The sequence below is a fragment of the Dermacentor albipictus genome, chromosome 1 (genome assembly GCF_038994185.2).
Source record: "Dermacentor albipictus isolate Rhodes 1998 colony chromosome 1, USDA_Dalb.pri_finalv2, whole genome shotgun sequence".
NCBI classification, from domain to species: Eukaryota; Metazoa; Arthropoda; class Arachnida; order Ixodida; family Ixodidae; genus Dermacentor; species Dermacentor albipictus.
Window position 1 is genome coordinate 326,841,180 of NC_091821.1, and position 20,142 is coordinate 326,861,321.

The 20,142-nt window shown below is 46.1% G+C and overlaps 1 protein-coding gene and 1 long non-coding RNA gene across 4 annotated transcripts in view; one reads left to right on the forward strand and one right to left on the reverse strand.

Annotated features, from left to right (window-relative positions):
• The window catches only part of LOC135909252 (uncharacterized), a 119,085-nt gene extending 100,149 nt beyond the window's left edge, over nucleotides 1-18,936 (forward strand). The window contains exons 8-9 of one of the 2 annotated variants that reach the window (XR_010566662.1): nucleotides 2,634-2,805; nucleotides 17,871-18,936. This is a non-coding gene — a long non-coding RNA (uncharacterized lncRNA). Of the gene's footprint in view, nucleotides 1-2,633; nucleotides 2,806-14,469; nucleotides 14,678-17,870 lie in introns of those variants that run through there. The other variant, XR_010566664.1, reaches the window with a different exon arrangement.
• LOC135909244 (igLON family member 5-like) overlaps nucleotides 1-20,142 on the reverse strand; it is a 351,641-nt gene that overhangs the window by 138,802 nt on the left and 192,697 nt on the right. The window lies entirely within an intron of this gene.

Below are 20,142 nucleotides of genomic sequence, written 5' to 3' on the forward strand. Positions count from 1 at the left end.
TGTAATATCTGGCTTGTAAGTAATGAAGTGCTAAATCATCACTGTCAGCGAACATGCGCTTCCTGTCACCACAAATTTTATTGCCAACGCTGATCAACACAACTTTCTCATCTCTCTGTCAGTTCAGAGAAAAGAAAATATGGTATATGTGAAGAGACACTGCAGCTGGGAGAGATGGTACATGTTCAAGAGTAAAGTTATTGCAGAAAGGTAAAGAACAAAACCAGATGTGCGCACAAGCACTAATTTCGAACTATCCTTCATAGAAGAGAACGACTGCGTATATATTCACTGAATAACGAACTTGGTATGCATTTAGTGTCCTGTAAGGAGTTAAAGACACAGAAGGACCACAAATTTTACTATATGCTGTCAACTCACAAACATTCTCTGCCCCAAGCACTGGCTTGCTACCACATCGCCGAAGAGACAACAAAGCAATAGTTTATCATTCAGTCATATCAGGTTAGGAACGCGCAAACCACATGAGCAAGCGATCATTTGAGCTTCGTAACAAATAGGTTATGCAGCCTAACAGAACTTAACATAATCCATTGCTGTTGACGTACTTGTTCAGACAAGCACACGATTCGCATGTCCTGTGTGCCTGTCCATAGGGCACATCAGCCATTCGTTCTTGGATGACATTGCTGCGGTTCATTTCAAATAAACTTTTGTTACGGATGAGAGTTTGTACGTGTGTGCTGCTTTTGCCTGCTGTATGTTTTGTGTTGTTATATTTTACCCTCAAGCCATTTTTGCGCCAGTCTGGTATCAATCAGTCGACTTTAAATTAAAACAAAAAGAGTGCCAGTCACACCGATAAATTAAGTTTTACATACTGCTCTCCATTTCGCGCGGATCCTCAGGGTGGAGGCGATGTACGTGTCGGCGCCTCAGTGAGGGCGGATGAGCAATGGCTCATTTATGGCCGATGCCAGAAACTTTCGACAGTGAAACAGGGCAACGTAATAGGCTTCTTCACGAACGTGTTGGCGATGGTTAAAGGAAAAACCCAGAGGGAAGTGGGCTACAAGCTCAGGTACGTTGAATCGAACTAACCCTATAATTAGTGAAACAGCTCGGACGAGCAAGCGCGTCGACACAGCTGAGGCAGTAATATCGTGTTCCAGGAATCTCTGCAATACCATTTGCGGAACATTCTAATCTTTCTTTGTTATTTCTTTGCTTGCTACCCTTGTTAATAAATGTAGCTACGAAGAACTTTAATCTAACTATTGTTTCCCGAAGGCGGTACCCAGCGTGATATCAATGCGTGGGCTGCGAAGCATGTGATTGACTTTGTCGACATGTCCTGCACGTGAGAACTATGGTTACCAACTGATATTTTAGAAATGCAACAACGGTTCCTTTCGTGCGTGAGATTTAAAATTAATTGCTTTTGGTTTACAATCCGGTGCCCTTACAGGATTGTGAGCCATAAGAGATGAAAGATCGGCGAATGCAAGCTTCTTCAAATCGACAGTAGTACTTCGTGCATTCTAGCAGACTCCCACTGGCGCAAACCCCATCTAAATCTGTAACGCACCAGCGTGCATCCGTTAGCGTAGTCTGTGCCATCTGTTTGCGGAGTATTCAATCCATTAGCTTATATTTTGTTGTGTGAATGATCCCTGTCAATGCATTCGTCGATGGTAACGATAGTAAGCCTAAAGCCCCAAAATCGATTTGAAAACATATTTTGTAGCGAATCTCTAAAAGAAGCGTTAAGTGCCACCTAAAAGCGCATTAGCGCACCTCATTATATGTAGACAGCGCGATAACAATGATGACAACGTGACGGCGCGGAACGCTCCCGCTGCTGTCATGGAAACCTCGACCGAGGCGAGTTGAGGGCTTTTAAGTATTCGAGAACATATCGCGGAGAAGTTATGATCTCCGACTTCTAATAACAACACATCCGGTTTGAGGCAATCAAAGACCAAAGTTGTACTAAGAAGGAAGCGACAGAAGAGGAGGGTTCTTAACTTTAACTAATTGATATTGAAAAAGAAAGCCTAAGTTATGTTCTGTTCTATCTCGAAAGAAGGTCTACTGAAACGATCATAAACTCAGTAGAAAGACTGCAATTCTTTATAACAACTTTTGTGAGGATTGGATTCTATAATTCATGGAAATCTCAATACACGAGCCACTTCACATTTTGACCTCACAAGAATAGGTCGTCAAAATAGGAAATCGAATTTTCGACCCTCTTCTATGTGGCAGAAAGTCATAACCGATTGGTTGCCATGGCGGGGTTTTTTTTTTCTTGTCATGAAGGCATGACGACACTTTTTTTGCAACGAACACTCACCTTTACTATGTCCGTAATAACATAATAGCTTCGATTATAAAAACGTTAACCGGTCTTTTTCTTCAGACTTCAATGAAGAAGTAATGAGCAGCGTAGTGGCGAAGTGCATAAGTAAAACAGAAAAAAAGCTCGCACAGCACCTTAGGTACTCACTGATGTACTCAAAATTAAATTTCTGGAAGCCATTTGCAGGAGCGGGTGAGATAAAGGAGCAGTGGGTTACTTAATGCCACTGAGTCCAGGCGCCTTTCTAATGCAAGTATTTACCTTTTTTTATAGCTGTGCAATGATTTTTTTTCTTTTTTCGTGTTCTCAGGTTTGCAGGCCAAAACACTTGACAAGAAGATTACAACTTCTTCCAAGCGATGATTGAATGCTCTGTAGCTTGGTTGTGTTCCAAACTCTTCGGCTTCCTGGGCTAGTAAACAAAAATTGTGCAAATGATCTTGGTTTAAGCCCTGCGGCTGCGCATGTATTTGACTTGAATGGTAAGAGCTTTCGTTGCATTTATTTACTGTACCCATCTTTTACGTCTTTATCTTCTTGTTTGCATTGTCTGGACAGCCGCGCCTGTTCGCCTGTAGCTTTGTATTTTCTTAGACTAATTTGCAGCATGCGTTACTTGCAAGCGTGCGTGTCGAGGGATGCGCGAATCACGTAAGCCCTCCCTCATCGCGCTAGTCACGATTACTGGCGCGATGCCTGGCACGATTACTGGCGCGATTACAAAACTAGAGTGTGCTCCTTAGCGAAATTTACTTCATGCGTTTCTTTTCTCGCGGGACTGCCTTTCCTGGGTTTAATTTCAAGTTATCGAGAAGGGCGCTCCGTCTGACGCCGTCTTGGATTTAGATTGTGAGTTCGCTGAAACGGAAGTTTGCTTTAAAAACCATCTTCTGAAGCTGTAAAACTGGGAAAAGGCGTTACTTTAAGAAAAGCATGTGTTTTAGTGGAAGTTTAGCGTTAGCGCAGCCGAACGAGGGCCCTAATCTAAATTCTTCTTGGTTCACAGTCATCCATCTTCACACCTTTATTTTACAACATTACTTTCTTTGCTTTTCCTGCATTCCTGCAGGAGCAAGTTAAAGTCAGGTACGAAACATCATACACTCGCGGGGATAACTATAAACTCGATTATGCCATTAGCGTATGGAAATATTGCCGTTACGCGAGAGGAAGACGAAGTGCTTCTCTTGCGGAACACATCTCGCCCGTCTCTGTGCTTTTCTGGACTTCTCACTGCACCTGTGGGGTCTACCGCCCCCTCCATCGCGGTGATGGATGTACAACACCCCGAGGATCCTCCCGGTTCCCGTTCACCCGCGGACATCGGTTCGAGGAAGCGAGGAAATACATCGAGTGGTAGCGAGGACACAGAGCTGTACTCCGCATCAGGTGACGAGTCCTCGGAAGACAGCTTTCGACTTGTCCAGTACCGCAAGGCCAAACGAAGAATTATCAACTCATCTTCGGCGTCCAGCTCGAACACAGTGAAAACAGCGCCTCAACGATGGCCTCACTCCATCCTGTTTGTGCCACAGAACGCTACCGACAACCTGCGCGTCCTCAACAGGCAAGCACTCTCCGTGTATCTCGAAAACACTGTGCCAAACGAGATTAAGGATGTCAGGATAAACACTAGGCGAAACATCCTGGCAATTGATGTGATGAACCCGAGCGCGCTGACCATACTACAACATGTAACGCAGCTGGGAAACATCAAGGTCCGATCCATCATGCCAACGAATGGTGCCACAATAACAGGAGTCATCTATGACATTGACAATGAAATTCCTAATGCAGACCTCCCAGTTCTTATAAAACCAGCAAGTGAACGCAACGTCATTGTGCATGTTTGTCGCCTCGGCAACACACCTTGTGTGAGACTAACGTTCAAAGGCGACTGCCTTCCACCCTACGTGAAGGTCGGCCACTTTCGCCATCAGGTTCGCCCATTTATTCCAAGACCAATGCAATGCTACAATTGTCAGAAAATAGGCCATGTGAAGGGTGTCTGCAGAAATACGGCCGTGTGCCCTCGATGTGCCGAACCCCACTCAGAAGACAACTGCAGCGCAATCAAGTTGAAGTGTCCTAACTGTCAGGGTGATCACTGCGCCTCCTCCAAAGACTGTCCCCAGATCAAGAAAGAGATCACCATTCTTAAACAAATGGTGAGAGACAACTCTACCCACACAGAGGCTGCTGTGAAAGTACGGCGAAGACGACGTCACCGTCGAAGGTCTTCACGACGGAAAACATCAAGTTTTCAAGAACAGTCAACTCGTCAAGCAGCATCACCAGCGACAGTTTCCAGCCCTCCGAACACCGATGTTGGAAGGGAGAAAACTGCCAGATCTCTCTCCACAAAGGAATGGCCGCCACTTCCACGTACACGACCGCCAGAGGAGCCGCAGCAGAAGCCGCCCCCAGTGCAGCAAGGTGCTGTACCCGAGCAGTCGCGGAACACAGATGAGCAAGTGATAGCACTTATTAGGCCTTTAATGAATGCCATTCGCGTGCTGCTAAGCAACATGCACACACCGTCTGCCAGAAGTGCGCTTCAAGTACTGGACGCTCTGAGTCCGGTGCTTGCAACCCTTGAGTAGATCATGGCTCCACAGCCACGGTCTTTTAGGGAAGAGGTCCGACAAGCAGCTATTTTCCAGTGGAATGCACGCGGACTCAGAGCGCGCCTTTCGGATTTCCGTCGCTTCGTGTACGCCAATATGTTTCCCATTATCGTCATTTGCGAGCCGAACTTAACGAACACAATCAGGCTTTCTGGATATGAATTATTTATGTCGTCAACTGTTTATGAAAACAGTAAGGTTTTGGTGTGTATTCGCCGTGACCTCACCTACACTCGTCAGCCTGTACCACCTAATGACAATAATCAATATATATGCCTAAACGTAAGGAAAAAGAATTTGGCCTTTACTTTTGTGGGCGCCTACCTATCTCCGTCAAGTCGATTTGATTACAAAAGACTGCAAGACATCCTTTCCTCAACCTCCAATCCCTGGGTCATCATTGGAGATTTCAACGCCCATCATACACTCTGGGGAAGTCCGATGATCAACGCAAGAGGCAGAGCTCTGGTATCTTTCGCCTCCAGTAATGAACTTTGGCTGCTGAATGATGGAAGTCCTACCTTCTTACGTGGCTCCACCTACAGCAGCTGTCTTGACTTGGCTTTCGTCTCACGAAGCCTTGTCAGACGTGCAGGGTGGTTTGCGGACATAGAGACGCACGGAAGTGACCATATCCCCACGTACATCAAGATCAGAGGATTGTCCCCTTCCAAAATACGGGATACGATCCAAAGAGTGGACTGGCCTAAATTTCAGTCTATAATGGAAGACCACTGCGACGCCAATCCATCTTTCGACTTGGAAGAGGCAATTAAGAGCGCGGTGCAAGACACTATGCGCACTCTCACATGCTCTTCGAAACTGAACGAATTTGACGTGGAACTAGAAAGACTTCGAGCAATCCGACGACGTGCTGAACGAAGGTACCGACGTACGAAAACAATGGACGATCTACGGACCGCCAGGCGCACGCAAAAGAAGATACAGCGCCGGTTAGACAAGCTCGAATCGCAACGTTGGGCTGCCTTCTGTGAGTCGCTAGATCCACGCAAGCCTTTATCGCAACTATGGAGAACGGTGCGCGGACTGCGGACACTTCCCGTACAGCGATTCCCATTCAAGGCACTTGCCCTCTCTCAAAAGAGATCGGAGATTGACGTGGCAGAGGATTTCTGCGCCAGATTATCCGGCCAACTCATAGCTACCAACACTTCGTCGCCTTCGATCAGCTGTCCGCCACCACGTGATCACCGGTTGGATCTACCATTCTCGATCCACGAACTTAAGGCAGCATTAGCTTTGTGTAGCCGCACATCAGCGCCAGGACCTGACGGAATTTCCTACCGAGCTCTGTGTCACCTGAGGGAGCGAGCAAGAGGTGTTCTTCTTGAGGTTTACAATGAATCTTGGAGAAATGGCACGCTACCAACAACCTGGAAGACAAGTCGCCTTGTTCCACTGCTGAAGCCGGGCAAGTCGCCGTTGGAGCTCTCATCATATCGCCCGATCGCGTTGGCGAGCTGTGTGGGCAAGGTAATGGAGAGGATGGTCCTAGGACGCCTGGAGTGGTACTTGGAGTACCACAACAGCTACCCAGATGCCATGGCGGGCTTCCGACGCGGTCGATCATCGATCGATAACGTCGTCGACCTGGTCACCTACATTCAACATGAGAAATGCCGTAAGCGTCTCTGCGCGTCTTTATTCCTCGACGTTAAAGGGGCGTATGACAACGTTACGCATGAAGCCATCCTCTCTGCTCTCGCAGAGGTAGGAGTGGGTGGGCGGATGTTTCAATGGATACGGAGCTATCTATCCATGCGATCCTTCTTTGTAAGCACGGAGGAAGGCCATACTTCTCTACATTATAGCTACCGCGGCGTCCCCCAGGGCGGTGTACTTAGCCCCGTGTTATTCAATCTAACACTAATTGCTCTCCTTGAGCACGTGCCAGCCACAGTCAGGGTATCAATGTACGCGGATGACATCTGCATATGGGCATCTGCAGTAACACGCCTACAGCTGCGAGCGAGAATCCAGAAAGCCGCCACACAAACTGTTCTCTACCTTCGTAATCGAGGCCTGGAAATTTCCTCAGAGAAATGCGCACTAGTGCCATTTACGCGCAAACCCATGGCCAACTACAGTGTAATGATAAATGGCCAAATAATACGACGGGTCCGATCGTACAAGTTCCTGGGTGTAATAATCGACAGGGACTTGTCATGGAGCCCACACGTATCATACATGAAAAAACGGTTAACAGGCATCTGCCACCTGTTCAAGTTTTTCGCTGGAAAGACCTGGGGAATGTCGCCAAGTGCGATGTTGCAACTGTACAGGGTGCTTTTCCTAGGATTTCTGCGATACAGCTTGCCAGCAATAAACAACACTGGTAAAACAAATCTACGCACAATACAAAGTCTTCAGGGTCAAGTGCTCCGGATCTGTCTAGGCCTGCCTCAGAGTGCTTCAACAGTGGCTACGATAGCAATCGCTGGAGATCACCTTGTCAAGACCCACATTGAAATTGAAGTGCTCAGGACCCATATAAGGCATCTGACCAGGACTCCTCGTCACCACTTGGCCTCCCTAACAGCGGACAGACCACACACATCTTTCAGCCGGACGATAAACGCATATGACGAATCATTGCCAGCTTGTTTTACCCCGGCTGCGAGACCTTCGATTCCTCCATGGTGCCTCGCTCAACCAAAAATCAACCTCACAATACCTGGTATCTCGAAAAAAGCTGATCTATCATCGCCAGCCCTTAGACAACTCACGCTACTACATTTGTACGAGAACTACCGTGATTCTACGCATATTTACACTGATGGATCTGTCCTTCCAAGTAGCACCGCGGCGGCAATCGTCATACCGGCGAAAGCTACAACAATCAAGTTTAAGACGACCCACGCGACAACATCGACGGCAGCAGAGCTCGCAGCGCTCTTTACTGCCCTTCATCACATTGGTGATGAACCACCACATAAATGGACAATATTCTGTGATTCGAAGGCGGCACTGCAGTCTCTACTGTCACCTCTACGACGTGGACCACACGAGCAACTAATATTCCATATTACAGAGACTTTGCAACATATAAGTGAAGCAGGCCATGAGATAACCTTTCAGTGGCTTCCAAGTCACTGCGGGATTATCGGCAATGAACGGGCGGATCACGCTGCCCGCTCAGCCCATACTGAGGAGCGCTGCGTCCCGATTCCTCATTCTAGACCTGACGCAGCACGGAAGCTCCGCCTACTTGCTCGGCAGTGCACCGCGTCGCAATGGAATGAGCCACATTTAAGAAACACGCGACTGTACTCACTTGACCCAACATTAAGTCTTCGAGCGCCATCACAGCTTCGCCGTAGAGACGCCACGCTTTTATATCGACTTTGGTTGGGCGTTGCCTTTACTCAAGCCTATGCATTCCGCATAGGGATGACCGACAGCCCAACCTGTGACCACTGCGGCCATGAAGAATCAATTGGCCATATTCTGTGTGCCTGCCCGCAGTACAGTACACAGAGGGCATGCCTTCGCCACGAACTTGACAAACTGGACGACCAAGCGCTATCCGAAAACAGAATTCTACAACATCGAAAGGACCTACCGTCACAGAAGAAGGCCGTGCAAGCGCTATTGCGCTTTTTGCGATCTACCGGCCTGAGTGAACGACTTTAACTGGAACGCCTTTTTGTGTGTGTGCCTCCATGTGTGCGTGTTTTTTTTTCCTTTTTTTTAGCGTTTTCCTCTCTGTCATCTTTCTAACCCCTATCCCCCATCCCCAGTGTAGGGTAGCAAACCGGAGACTCATATCTGGTTAACCTCCCTACCTTTCCTCTTCATTCTCTCTCTCTTGGCCGTTACGCCGTAACATTACTCCTTGCGTTTCGTCCTCATAATTTGAATGGACAAAAGCAATAAGAAAAGACAATACGATTGCCTAGCAAAACGAGCACGTTGTGTTTCTTACTAACAGCAATTCTAAAGCGAAATCGGGCCAGAATTTACGAATACGTCGACATAAGGTTATGGCTCCCCGATTACTTTTAAATAAAGTCGAACAACGCGTGCCGCCTTGGAAGGTTCTGATGAAGCACCGGCATAACCGCAGCACTTGTATTAAACGTGCGAAACACCAACGCGGCAAAACTGAAACAATAGAAAACTTGGAAATTCGCGAGGCCCTCCATTTGCCGCGTGAGACGGCGCACGGAGAAGCGGCGTACGTCTGGAAGCGTGCTCTCGTGAACGCCAGTGAAACTGTACCGTCACGCCACTTCGCGTGCGGCGAGTCGATTAAGAGCGCGACCGTTTCTCCTCCCACGGTTTCGTTATAGGCTGGAGAAGCGAACGGGAGTGTGCGTTGCGGCAAGCTTGAGACGAAAGAACAGAAAGCGAGCGGAACTTTCGCCAACGCAGCGGCCGAAGTCAATTATTTCTAAGATTCAAATCATTGGTGCCCGGGTGAAAGGGAATCGTGCACTGAAACTCAGTGTGCTCGTGGTTCTAAATAAATCTTCGCTTGCGACCGAGGTGCGCCTTGTACAGGATGTCTACAATCAACCATGTTACACTCTGTTGTAGAGCGGTTCTCTCTTTATACTTTTTCGCCGTAAAACTGATGACGAAGGAGAAACGCGCAGTGAAAGAATGATTCTCCTGAGACTTCAGATGTTAAGTGCTTCGCGCTAACATATGGGGAATGAGACAGCTCTTGTTTCTTTTTGTTTTCATGCGAAATTCCATGACTTCTCTCGATTTCCCGAGCCTGTATTGACTAGCGTATTTATTTATTATTAGTTACTTGTGGGAGTAGTTGCGTAAAAAGCTAGCGAAACGTCTTAACAAGATGCGTGGGTGAGCTGGTTTAGTATGCTGAATAAATCACCACGCAGAGGGGTGGCAGTTGCGTTGGCAACACATCTGTTAACTTGAGGAAGGACAAAAATAGGTTGTTGAAAGGTTGCTTAACAAATTCCTTACTTCTAATGCAGAACCAGCTGAGTTTCTTGCTTTTCATGACCTATGGTGGGTCGTTTGTTTTCCCTGTATGCGCAGGCAATGAAATATTTTTTTTACTTGTTCTTTCTGAAAAAACGCCAATTATTAGCGAGCGTGAGGTGCCGAAAGCTCTCCAGAACCCCGATCTTTCGTTTATTCTATTCTTTCGAACCAGTTATAAACAACAATCAATTGCACACCACCTGCCGGTATTACTAAGCCAACATGAAAACACTGCACGTTTCTCCCCTAAACTGTCAAAAACATATTTTGTTCCGGTGACACAGTTTTGTAAGTACTGTAAAACTATGCATACTGTAACAATCTTATAGCTGATAGAAAGTTCTTATTCTCGTTTGATTTGATGTTAGTAATAACTTCCCTAGGTATTTCTTAATTATCTTGTGTATTGTGTATTTTGATGCCTAAATAAAATACTTTAACTTTGACTAATATTTTCGAACATTAGAGCCGTTTTCTAACTTGAACATGCTCATAACCTGTACATATTATTTTGGAATTGGTCCTTCTCTAATGTGCGTATAATGATTTGCTTTGTAACTGAGGCTACCTACATTTATATTCTTTGTATTATTGCAATTTTTACCAACTATAAATTATGACGCTTCCTGGAAACAGGCCAGACGCACACCGCAGGTTGTAGCCCTAGAGGACATTTCCTATGGTACACTAGCAAAAATAAATAAAAAAATGAAATAGTAAATTAAACCTGTGATGCCCCCTGCATGACACGCGTCTTCTTTTGCACTCTTTAATGTATTCGTTATAGGGAAGCATCGTTGCTGGGTGACCATCTGCCAACAATAAAGAATGGGTGCGCGCCAGAGAATTCTTTTTTCTCGTTTTTAGAGCAACAAAAATTAACTACACTATCAATGTACGTAATAAGTGCGACTCAGAATCTTAAAAAAAACGCGTAATTTTTTCTTTTTCTGTGTTTTATGCCTTGTCTTGTTCACTGTTATTCTTCTAGTGAATTTTGACACACATCCCATAAATTTAGAGAAGCTTTGTTGTGTAGCCTAAATAATATTATTCCTACCGCGTCGAATATCTGGTCACTAAGTGAAGTTCATTCAGCGCAAATATTGCTTACAATGGCGTACGTTGAGATTTATATTTGGACAAGGAACTTCGCAGGAAAGTAAGTTCTCCAACAGGTGGCATTCGCAACCTAATTTGGCGGAAAGGGATGTTGAGCAGTATAAAGAAAAAAAAAGAACGAAAACGTGAGCCATGCACACATAATAATCGACTTCGAGCAAAACGATGACAAAGTAAAAGCGGGAGCCAACATTTCGACTAGTCGACTTTTCTTTTTCAAGACAACATTTACTACTTTAGGCCTGACGGGTATCCACATAAATAATTAAATGTTTATAGCCAGCGTTTCGAGTAATATCACAGCGGTGGTTGGAAAAAGAAGCGGAGGCTAGCACACAAGGGACTTACATTTCAATACATTGACACGGGCAAGTACCCTAGGACAAAAACATATCCCCTATTGGGGAAAGATGTTAGGGATAGAGAACCGGCCTTTAGAGCAATATGTATTTCGTTTCATTTTTGAGTTGCCGTGCCAAGTCATAGGGTGCTCGCGCAAAAGTGGGGCAGTACTCGCATGAACGCATTAAGAATGCATTCTCTCTTCATCTCTGCTGCTAACTGAAGGGATTACTTACCGCTTCATTGCGCGCTCTGGAAAATTGGAATACACAAGATGCGTATCGGCGCTCTTAACTCTAATTGCTCTTTTGACATGTAGAAGGTATGTAGAAAAGAGGCGCACAGAAAGAATTGACCTAGGAACTGAGTTCATCTTTAAGGAATGTCAGTTTTGAACTATCCACTTTCCATTTTTTTCGTGGTTACGCTCATGCAGTTTTCCAGAGCCGAAAATATAGAACGACGATGTAACCTAAACTGGAGGTTAAACAGTAAAGTGTCACTAAAGAAAGAAAAAGAGGCTGAATTCGAACGCTGGTCATCTTATCCGTCGGGCCCGCGTCGAATGAGAGTTGACTGTAGGTTGCCGCACGTCTCATAGTGCGCGGTAAGTGAGACCTTGTAGGGAAAAAATTTAATCTGTAAAATGAGGAAGGGAAGACAGGGAGGTTGAGCGTAGCTTTCGAGCTCCATGAATCTTCTTTACGACGGGCCCGAAAACAGCATCGCATTTTTGCGACGCCGGTGGCGGTGTAAAGGGAGGCCGCTCCGTAAATCCGTCATGCGGAAGCGCTTTGAGAATTATTGGTATACTGTGTTGACTTTGGCGCGAAAAGCCCAACAACAACATTCAAAGCCGCAGCAGCAGTGAAAAAGCGAAAGAGGTTCGTGTGAAGGGAGAGAGGTAGAGGGCGAGGAAGTGCAACGTAGCAGAGCAACGTATTGCGAATAGCCGAGGAACGAGGCGAGAAGGATCTAGAAGAGCGAAAAGGAAATACCGAAGGAAGGACACAGGGCGCTCCTTAAAGCAGTGATGGATGGATGCGGACGTACTCGAGACTGAAACGGGCAAGTTTGAGCGAGCGGTTGAACGAAATAAAAAGAGCTCGGGGAAAGGAGAAGAGACGGGTTGAAAAGAAAAACTAAAAAAGTGGAGTGCTTCATTTTTTCCCCTCTCTTTCTCTTCAGGCTGAACGCGCTTTTACTTTCATATATGGGTGGAGGATTCAAGGATAGAGCCTCAAGCTAACGTTGTACGGCTTACGGGACTATACAGCGCACAGGACCGTTCAACAAAGCGCGAGGACTTTCTCGTTGTTGGCAACACAATGCGCCGCACTGCGCTCTCTCGTGCGCGGTATCCGAAAGTGTTAGGCATGTCAGCGAGAGAGACAGTGAGAGAGAAAGAGAGAGAGAGAGGCACGACACGACGGCTTTTTCGTAAGCCGCTACGCTACCCCACGTAGCGACTTTGCCAAAGGCTCTCGGTGCGACACTCGATGAAAAGCAGAGCCTGCGATTCGCCGGCGAAATTCAGGAGAGACGGGGAGGGGGGGTCGAGACGAGAGGAGTCGACGCATGCGGCAAGGCTGATATGCGGAAGAGCCTTTGCACCGAAAGCAGGAACGTCGCGTCGCGAGCAAGGCTGGCTGCTTTAGGAAGAGAGCGTGACACGCTGCAGCGACTGAATTTGTACTCCACAGGCGATTGATCCACGCTTACTTTCGCGCGTCAGCAATATAGTTCAACGAGAGCTAACGCAAACATTGCTGCCGTTCGCTATGCTCCAGGTACTCAAACTTACATGGTCGGATCGCTACAGGTGAGCAATAAATTCGTTACAATAATAAGTGCAGTACCATCACTTACAAATCTCCGAGCATCGCGGCAGTTGTAGATGCTTCGCTAGACAATCCAAAAGGGCCTATATCCTAACTGCACTTACTACAGGGTTATTATTATTATTATTATTATTATTATTATTATTATTATTATTATTATTATTATTATTATTATTATTACTACTACTACTATTGCCATCTCCTTTGAAACAGCGCGGAGAGAAACAGTCACCTAGCTTGCATGATTTATTCAGGTTTCGCTACATTTATCACCATCTATTCTTTCCTCTCTCTGATCTCTATCTTAATTTTGGTATTTAAAACCTCTATCACAATATTGTGCTAATACCTACGCTTGAAATGACTACATTTCTATCAATCTATTCCGTGCTTTCTGCAGTGAAGCTGTATATGGCTAGCCGATGCATTCGTCCGCCCGTTCGTCTGTCGCCTGTATGCCGAAAGCTCTTGCGGCGCTACCCCATGGGCATGCGTTAAAAAAAAAGAGAGGCGGTTGATTGGCTGCGCAAGTAGTGACGTCGTTGCTCTCTGTCGTAGCCACGCGTGCGTACAACAGTTTCTCTCCGGCTTTGAAGTGGGCCATGCGTCCTACGTACTGCTGAGGAGCAGGCAGCTTTCGATCAGCAACACCGCGACCAGAAGCGGGAACGAGCAAACACGTCGTGCCGATGCTGCAACCCGGCCACAAGAACAGGCTGGTACAGCTGAGCGCAAGCAGCAACTGCATACCGAGGATCCGGCAGCCTACCAAGCCGTCGTTTAATACACCGTCAGGGTTAATCCAGTTGTAAACTCTGGGGCCGCACTGGCTTCTTTGAATACCTGTGCGTCTGGAAAGGGGACGCTCTCTACGTGTCTTGCTGGGTGAATATTTTGGCATTTCATTACTATCTGCCGAATCATTTCCGGGCTTTCTTGCTAAACACACATTATTCATCATGCGGCACATACTTGGTCCGGTGTATTTTTGTCTTAAGCCAGCCAGCTCGGGCCTCAAATAGCAAGGCACTTCCCTTTGCGTTATCATACAGATTTTCCCTCTTAATTTTCTTCTTTATATTGTTGTAAATCACCATAGTGTTTTTTTTGTTTCCAGCCTTTGCACCTATGTTACCGTGTCTGTTTCTCTCACTTTCTCTCCTTGTCATATGTTTAAATTGTCAATTACCCTGTACTTGGTTGACACTTTCTTGAACACCTCTTCCAACGCCAGGCTCTGCAGTGTGCTATGAATAGACTGGTCGACAGGCCATTTACAGAAATAAAGTTCTTGGGAGCCTGGCCTCACAGCTCATCAGCTCATCAGCCCAGAAAGCCATTCGAGCTCCTCTACAGCACCTGAAGACGATAGACCTCAGTTGCCAACTTGATAATAGACAATAGATAATAGTTGCCAACTTGGCATAATAGAAATGAATAAAAATTTTCTAGACAACCCCATTTTAGTCGGCATTCTGTTTTTTTTTATTCCTACTATGCCGTTACTTTCCGCCCAGACGAGATTTTGTCAAGCTCTTAATTTCAAGGGTTGTTGTTCTTTGTGTGGCCGGCTGCGCCGCACTTCATGGTATGTGAGTGAAAGGTGTTTTGTTGTTATTTCGTTTCATCCTTCCTCCTTGACGCCACAGGCGGGAACCAGCAAACTGTAGACGCAGAGGAGAGATTAAAGCGCCAGAGACAACGAAGCTGCAGCCAAGACTAGATAAAATTAAATTTTTTTTTACCACTGCAGTGTTAAGCATTTATGTCTTTTTGAGCTATGACGTCATTCTTCTGTGTGGTCATTATTTCTCATGCTTCATTAGTAGAACTGAAAGCGTCGTCTAAAACCGGCACGGATATGCCGTGTTTTCGCACGACCTGCCATTCCGGGTGAATACAAGGCTAACAGCTGGTAAATAAATAGGTTATGAAGCTAGCAACCAGCGAACCCGCAAAACATACTATGGGAGAGCTTGCGAAGTGTCTCACCGCATCAATTTCTTTAGCCTGTCTTCAGAAATCAAGGCAAGACGTAAGTGTAATCGGGAAGAGGCGGCGAAAGGCATGCGGCACGGCGCACGCGAGGCACAGAACACGAAAAGCGCATGGAAACGCCACCCGTGACGCGAGGCGAGATTCAGAAGCAGTTCTCTTGGAGCGCAGAATATGCAACCCTTTCGAACAGGGAATAAAAGGAACTGGCGGGCGAGGGAGGCGAACATGAATAACCGCATCTAGCCCTTGCTTCTCGCGGAACTCACGTACGCGCGCGCTGCACACACTACATACTCGGTCGCCGCCGCCGAAACGCATACATGAATGCCGAATGAGAACGCCGGTCATTTATTCCGCGCCACCTATAATCAGAAGTCGGAGCCCTTGTCTCGCACGGATGCCGCTGCTGCAGGCGCCGCCGCGAGGGAAGTTTGCCCGGGTCAAAAACACGGGGCGCACCCGGGCCAAAGTGCTGTCGTTTTCGGAGAAAATCTCGCGCCGTTTCCACGCACCCACGGCATTGGGGGAGTACCAGCACTCACGCGAGCGGCCGAGAACACTCGACTTTGCCGCGTTTCTCGTTTGTCTTTTCTTCCGTCTTGTTCTTCTGTTTTTCCTGCCACCACATATTTCCGGCGCAAAATTTTTCTTTCTTTTCCAGCTTCTTTTTTTTTCCCCATCCGCTGGCTCTGGTGCCCCAGCTGAGAAATGTGGCCGCTTTGGAAGATTCGTTCTTTTTTTTTTCCTTCTTGCTAGTCTTTTTTTTTTTCTGCCGTGCTGCTCGCAGGCAGAGGGCAAAATGCGGACGCAAAAGAAGAGTTTACGTTCGCAGAGAGAGTGGCGGAATTTACTGCCCCAAGTTGCGCCGTAAGTCAACGTTACGCCCCTTGGACAGCGTTGGAGTTTGCAGCTTTGAAAGTAACTCTGCTGCCTTAACATTTAAATTTCCATGCATATGTCAGCAACCGTGCGAAAGAAAGTTCAGGGTGGGAAACTGCGATGAAACACGTTAGTGCTCGTGTAATGGTGCCCTGTATTGGTCTAAGAGATATAGCATGGTACTTTGTTTAGATTTCTGCCTTTCTTTCTCGCGTGTCGCTGTGGTTGTTTTTCGCGCCATCGTAGATACAAATGCCGAAACAAATGCTATATTAGATATCCTCGGAGTCCGAGCTTATGTTTATCGACGTATTAAGCCATACGACATTCAGCTGCGGAGCTAATACATGTCAGTATTGCAGGTATTACTTTGTGAGAGACGAGGACAATGTCGATATTCAACGCCTGCAAGCTGGTACAGGCCTGAACAATGAATACCGACATAACCACGAAACGAAAGTCACGAAGTATTTATCTGGAGCTTCTTGCTCTCAAAGCAAACAAAAATAAACCGACTTTTCTTTTTAAGCGTGGTGGGACAGTTAAGCATGAAATGATTAAATGTATCTACTATCACTCTGAACGTGTTGTCACTAAAACAATAATTGCAACTGTAATGTGCATCATACAGCAAACCAAACTTGCCTCGCTGACTGGAAATCTCGGTGTGCATCTGGAATAAGCAAATGTTGCGAATAATGCAAGCGCAAGTTTCAGTGTGAAAGACATCCCAGCAGAATGTATGACTTACAACTTCTGTCGGCACTGAAAGCTGTACGGGCTTACCTGAAACGAGAAAAAAGGAAGGCACATAAGTTCAGTGTTAGAAAATCTGTATTAGAATGAGAGTTAGCGTATTTACTGCTTGTCACGACAAAGCTTCAAGAAAAGTCAATAGAAATTATTTCACGTAGCAAATGTTATCATTCAAGGAGGAGGAGGGGAAGAATTTTGCTGGATGCAAGTGGACCTAGCCTAGCAAGGACACGACGGCAATTGTTCCGCCAGAGCATCTGCACTTAAAGTGCGGAGACGAACGTACCAGACATAACTCAGCTTGAACAGATTTAATGCTACCAAGACAGATCTTTGCGATTATAAAGATTTCAGGAGTAAATTTGAAATGATTATAAGACTCTTAGAAGCAATGTATGAGTCGCAGGGTTTTAAATCTGCAAGGAAATCCGTTACACAAGAAAACAGAGCCTAGATTAGACCGGAGGTTGTTCTCTAGGTGCGTCTTTTCATCTATAATATTTTCTTTCTCGGAGCCATCAAAGAGAACAAATTTTCACATGTGCATTAGACGCAACATTCGTGGAAAGGGGTAATAACGCTATGAATGAATCACCATTCGCCTCTGACAAAAACCATCACGACGACTGTGATTCTTGATGGTGATTTACTTATCAAACTTCTATTAATGCTGCTGGAGACGCGATTCTGGGGACGTATTCTCGGACGATCACTTTCGGCGATATTATTGCCTTCGCATGACGTAGTGCTTAACCAGCCAATCAGCTCATACTGTTTTGCTAAACCAACAAAAAAGTGCACTCAAGGTGATGTCGCCGCAAGCGATCGGGCATCTAGGACTATATCCCCTGTAGGTAGCGCCTAATTTACTACTTACAGTCTTTAGCCCGACATAAATCACAGTAAAGGGGAGCCTTTTAACTCCGCCACCATGAAATGTGTCCATCGTATATGCGAAAATTACGTGAGCCCTTTTTTAAATTGTGTCTGCTTTTATTTCAGTCCGAGCGGGTCGATATATGAATACCTGGATACCACGCCCCAGCAAACAGAAAAAAACGAAGACAGAAAAGCAGAGGGGACGCGACGCAAACTCATGGACCCAGTGAACTGGATAGCGCGGAAGTGGACAGAGGCCAGGGGAGTCCACCACGGTGTTCGACTTTCTCAGCAACAGACACACATACGTGGACACCGCAGGGGGGAGAAAATGTGGCAGGTCCTATACAGTCGATCCACGAATCGTGCACCACCTTCCCCCAGTCGGCTGCCGCCTCATTTGGTGCAGAGGCGGCCTCGAAACGGCGTGACCGAAGGCCATTAGTGACGCCACGGTCGCGTCTTTCTGGCGAGACGTGCGCGTAGAAAGGGAACTTCCTCGCCGCCTCAGTGCCGAAAGTCCGAAAAGCGAATGAACGCAGCGCATGCAGTGCAGTTTCCGCCCCGGTTAACCTCGCCTCCTGTTTCCTGGCTACGGCCGTGCGTGCAAAATGAGTCGAATAGCGAAGCGTGCGCTTAGAGACAGGGCCCGTGTAACCCTGTTGGCGTGCCGGAACATAAGTTGAACCCTTTGTGGTCTTGATGTGTCTAGACAAACGCAGTGATACATATTGCTAAACGAGAATGAGGCATTCCGTGCCAGCCCCTGATGTTAGGCATTCATTTTTAACGTTTCGAACGGAAAGAGAATGGAAGTAACGAGGAACTCGCATTAATTATTTGTTAGTAATAAGATTTATTCGGGAGAATAAACGACCTCGTAACAAACCATTTTCTGCATGGAGAGGCAATAATTATGAGCACATATTCCTTTGCATACACTAACTATACTTTTCTTTGGTCACAAGGCAGAAAACAAACACAACAAACACGCCTCGAATGTTTGTTACGACCGCAGTATGCAAAACACTTCCTGTCATGATGCTTCGTCATGTCTCCCATGCGTCTCCTCATGAAAGTGAACTAAATTGTATGACTGTTACACATATTCATATAACTATTGTAGTTTAAAATATTTGTAGGTCCAACGCACTTATTCGAATCTATGGGAAACAAAGCTTTAGTAAAACAGTGCTTTAAATGCTTTACAAATAACGTCGATTCATAGAATTCCGTTTAGTTTCATACTGTGAAACGTATGTCATCTCATGCAATGTTTGTGTATATCCACCACAAAGCCTACAACATTATTCCTATACAATTTCCGGCTTATGAACTAGATAAGAATACTGATTTGGGTGAGTTTATCTAAGTCAGTGGCTTGAACTGCAGTGCGAAGCACCGAATAGTGGAAATAAAATAACCAAGGTTTAGCGAAATCAGCTGTTTGTCCTTCTTTGCCTAACCTTTCCTTATTTCCTTTTCACAAATCAGTGCTTCACGCTGCCAATCCCGCCCTTAATGTATGCACCGCTCGCAAGCTATGCCAAAATGCAAACTCCAAATCAGGTGGATACACAGTGTAAGACGTCTATGGGGAAGAGGACAATGGCGATGTATGATGCTTGTCGAGGAAAGAATGACGACGACGACAAATGTGTGCAAAGAAAGGTACTACACGTATCAAGCAGCATCTGGGGAATTGGCCAAGAAAAGATGTGCACCAAGTGCCACAAACTCAATGGATAAATCATTCCAATCATCTAATCAATACCCTAATTTATTTTCCAACAGCAGTTGGGGGTTCCTGAGGAAAAAAAGCAGTTGCAAACTACTTGAAAGTGCCTGAGGGCCCAGGCACTTTCAAGAAAATTATGGAAAAACTGTGAAAATAAATGATCCCTTAAATATATTCCACTATTTTATTAACAGGTTCGTATGCTCTCAAGATACCCGTGGGCCGATGTTATTTGTTCCTGTGTTACGTAAGCTTCATTTTTACGTTGTTGTCGTTACTACGGCAGAGCGGAGGTGCACTTACACTAGTTTGTCGACATACCAGAGTTATATAAGCCCTTTCACTGGTACTTTCATTCAGCGCACATGTAGCCTTCATATATACAAAAGGTATTTCCACCGAGATGCTGGTGGACCTAGCGGCCAGCACTCAGGCCAAACTCGTGAGAGTATGCGAACAACCCTTCGCTTCAATAATAACGCAGCGTTCTTTCGTATCGTGTTTTACCGTGCTGAATAAAGGGCGCATAATCTTGCACCCTGGCCGCCATACGGCAACTTGCATGTGCTGTTCACAGCCGGTACTGCGTGAACTAAGCGCAAAATGTCCATCTTCTCATTTGGCGTCAAGAAACTAAATGGAAATGGCGGGGGGGGG